At 36.1% G+C, this 4,156-nt stretch overlaps 1 long non-coding RNA gene across 1 annotated transcript; it reads left to right on the top strand.

Annotated features, from left to right (window-relative positions):
• The first annotated feature begins 427 nt into the window (after positions 1-427).
• On the top strand, positions 428-3,156 carry LOC125937296 (uncharacterized). Its single transcript, XR_007462345.1, has 2 exons — positions 428-2,035; positions 2,698-3,156. It is a non-coding gene; the product is annotated as an uncharacterized LOC125937296 (long non-coding RNA).
• The last annotated feature ends 1,000 nt before the right edge of the window (positions 3,157-4,156 follow it).

Below are 4,156 nucleotides of genomic sequence, written 5' to 3' on the forward strand. Positions count from 1 at the left end.
TCTGTTTGCTCAGATCTTGTCTATATCATTAGTATGATTAAGTTTTGAGAGTTTTCTTCACTTAAGTCCTGTGTCTTTTTTTGACTAAATGTAGTCTGTTCCTTAGTTTTTTGGTAATTATTAAGAACAGATTTTTTTTTCCCATTTTCATTTCTAAAGGCTTATTACAAATAAAAAGCCTATTTTTTTTTCTGTGTGCTTAAACCTTATATGTAACAAATTTATTATATATACTTACTAAATTTTCTCATGAAGTTTTCACTAGTCTCTTGGGACTTTTAGAAATATAATGATGATACAAATACTATGATACACGAAATCACAAAAATAACTCTTTTTTTTTTTAAATATTTGAAATATTCTTTTCCTCTCTAGATTCTTTATTGTCTGGAAACTCTATTATAGTGTTGAATGGTAATGGTGATAGCCAGCACCTCTGTCACAGATTTTAATTGAAGTAGTTTATTGAGCTGTTTCGAATATTCATGTTGCTATTTGGTAAATAATCTTATCTAAACAAATTCTTGTTTTACCAAGACATTTTATGAGAAAATGCTGCTGAATTTTGTCAAATGCCTTTTCAGCCTTTTTTGATGTGGTTTTGTGTTAGTCTTCTTTAATCTGTTGACTACTTAGATTACATTGGAGCTGCTGATATTAAGCCACTCTTGTCTCCTTGGAATAAAACCTACTTGATCATAATGTGTTATTCTTTTTTTTTTTTATTTTTTTTTTTTTATAAATCAGCATTCCAGTTGCTAATATTTTATTTAGAATTTCAGCATGCATATTCATACATGAGATTAGTCTATAGGTTTCTTTAGTAGTCTTTTTTTATTAGGTATAAAAAGTTATGCAGGTTGACAAAATGTGGGACTAATCAGAAGGCTCACCCACTGTGGGTGAGAATGCAAATTTATTCAAATGTGTTAGAAAACCACTTAGCTGAATCTACTAACGTGAAAATATAAAATCTAGTAATTCTGCTTCTGGGCAAACACCCAATAAAATGCATACATATGTTTACCAAAAGACATGTTCTAGAATGTTTATAGCAACATTATTAGCAATAGCTTCAAACCAGGAACTACCTAAAAGTCCATCTACTATAGCATGGATAAATACATTTTTGTGTTCATACAGTGGAATATTATACAGCAACAAGAATGAACAGTTTATAAGCACATGCAATATATGGATGAATCTCAGAAATGTTATGTCGAGCCTTAAAAGGCAGATATAAAAAGAATACTGTGTGCTTGCCTTTTTATAAGTGCAAAAACAGGCAAAACTAATCTGTTAACCGTTAGAAGACAGGAACGTGGTTATCTTCAGTGAGAGATAAGTAGAGGGGGAGGTAGTGTCTGAAAGAGTTTGAGGGGGATTCTGCAGTGCTGGTAACATTTTGTGTCTTTGTCTAGGTGCCTGTTTATGTTCGATTGTTTAGGTCATGGAAACTCATCTACTTTACACTTAACATGTACACTTTTCTGTATGTATTTTATACTTGAATAAAATGTTTTTAGAAAGCAATACTTGTTTCATAGAATGAATTGGGGAGATTTCATCTTTTTCTACAGTTTAGAATTGTTTAAGAGGTCTTTGAAATTGTATGTTAAAGATTAGATGAAACTTGGCTGAGAGACTTTCGGTCCTGAGGCCTTCTTGTTTAGAGGTAGGATTTTTCATTGCTTTTCTAATACCTTTGGTTCAAAATACTCACTTCTTGAATTAATTCTGATAACTTATATTTTGTAGGAAATGCTTCATTTTTTTGTAGGTTTTCACATTTATTTTCTATAGATCTGTGTTTTTATGTTTCTTGTAATTTCTTCAGTGTGTGGTATTATGGTTTTTATTCTTTTTATCCAAGGATTATCTATCTGTGTTTCTTAATCTTCAAGGAGTTCAGGAAAAGCAGTACTAATTTTTCACATTCAGTTCCTCTTGTCAAGTTGAAGGGTGAGGAGGAAATAATCAAGGTGGATCAAGAATTTGCTCAGAATCCCATCTGAAGATTCCTGGATCAGAGGAGGTGTGTTAGTGAGCTTCTCCATGTCCCTTACCTTTCCTGGAAAAACAGGACACCAATTCTTTTTTTCCCCTCTTCCCAAGTCTATTGCTTTACCCAAACATCTCTTTTTTGTGTGTCAGTTGGAAGAGTAGTGTGGCTCCTGATATAGTCAGTGGTCTGTTTCCACTAACGTAAACAGTCTTTCTAGGTACAAACGTGAAACAAATGGCAAGGAATAATTAGGAATCAGCTATGGATATTAGCCACCTTTCCTATCTTATTCCCTTTGTGTTTGGTCATTGTTACTGGGGCCTATTTGCCGTCAATGTACAAAGTACAGCCCTGCCAATTTGCCTTTTGCTTCTGTCTCAGCAAGAAATGGAATTAGCTTTTAAGTTTGAGAAAACCCAACAAATAATGGCCTAAAAAATAGGGTTTGTTTCTCTCCTATAAGAAGCCCAGTGTAAGGGAGTTGTTGGCATTGGTCCAACTGTTCAAAATGTCAAGAAGGACCCAGGATCTTTTTATTTCTCTTTGCCCCTTCTGAGAGTATTGGATTTTCATCTATTGTTTGGTCTCAAGATGGCGCCCACAATACCAGTCATATTATCCAAGTTCAAGGCAAGGAGAAGGTAAAAAGGGGGGAAGGGCAGAACTAATTAGGACTTTTCTTTTTTTGACAGCAAAGGAAATCTGCCCAGTGGCCCTCCAGCAGATTTCTCCATGTATCTCACTGGCCACAACATTGCCTCTCTACCTTTAATGGATGTTGAGAAAGTGAGTATCTCACTGTTCAGCTTCTGTAGTAGGAGATGGCAGTGAGAAGTCAATTTCAAATGGCTTTTGGGTTAGACAACAAATGTTCCCTCTCACAACTACCATTAGCCAGGAACCTCTTCAATCCCTCATTTCTATTTTGCATTTGCCCTCATTTCTCCTCTCTCACCCTGATTATGAAAAGAAATATATGTGGTTTGTGGATGCTGAGTCCTAATTTTCCAATTCTTGAGAACAGTGCCTCAAATCACCTTCCAAATGAGACATTTGCTTTCTCCATGGGATATTACAGTCATTCTAATCTTGTTTGTTCATTCCCGGTTTTGAATTCACTCACTCTCTGAAGAACCATCAAACAAACCCTGATAAGTAGGCTTCCTTTCACACAAATCCTGAAGAACTCTGTTGTCTTAGATATAGCCTGGAGTTTGTCTCTAAGGTTAAGTTTCATATCAGTTGGTACATAACTCTGCTTGAATTCTTTCTGCTCCAAGAGGATTACCTTTTACCTCTTAGAAGAAGTCGGTTTGTTTTCCTAAAGATGCTATAAAAAAAAAAACAAAAAAAAAAACCTTAAGAAATGTCATAAAAAATAAACATCCTTACACATAAATTCTTTGGGACAACCAGTACCAAAAAACCCCCTAAATTTCAACCTTCTGATATAAAAAGTGTACCCCTCCTTTGCTCTTTAAAATTGAAGACCAAATTATGCTTCTGGCTAAGTGAAGTAACAGAGATCAGATTTACCGTCCCCCTTTAAGCAGTAGAGGGGAAAAAAACCCCAGTAGTTTTCAGACATTGAACAACAGCCAGCACAAGGCAATAATCCCTGAGAGAGAGGAAAACAAATTGTTGACCTGGCTTCTTGCCTAGAGAGAGTGTCCATGATCAGTGCAAGGAGGGGCAACCCAGGCAGAGCTTAGAGATCTCTGAGTTGAAGAGACAGAGTTGGGAGTTTGGCAAGTTCAAGATAGTTAGAGTTTGCAGGACAAAATACTACAGGAAAGCTCTGGAGATCTGAACTGGGTCTTCTCCAACTCTTCAGCTGAGTATTGGTATGTACAAGCATGTGAGGAAACTATGAGAGGCTGAGGAAAGAGTCACCCAGTATATAGGCAGAACAATCCTCTGGTGTTACACAGGGTTGGGAATAGTTTGTTTCCACCAGGCACAGTGGAATAATATAAAATGTGAGGCATTAGGTAGAGGGCTCAGAAGGATATTATTGCCTTATCACTGTGGAAAAACTCAGCCCTCGGCTAAAGGTTGCTTTGACTCTGTCTTAAAGCTTAAAAGTAAGATCTGGAAAGCTCAAACACACACACACACACACACACACACACACACACACACACACACACA

The sequence above is a fragment of the Panthera uncia genome, assembly GCF_023721935.1.
Source record: "Panthera uncia isolate 11264 chromosome A3 unlocalized genomic scaffold, Puncia_PCG_1.0 HiC_scaffold_12, whole genome shotgun sequence".
NCBI classification, from domain to species: domain Eukaryota; kingdom Metazoa; phylum Chordata; class Mammalia; order Carnivora; family Felidae; genus Panthera; species Panthera uncia.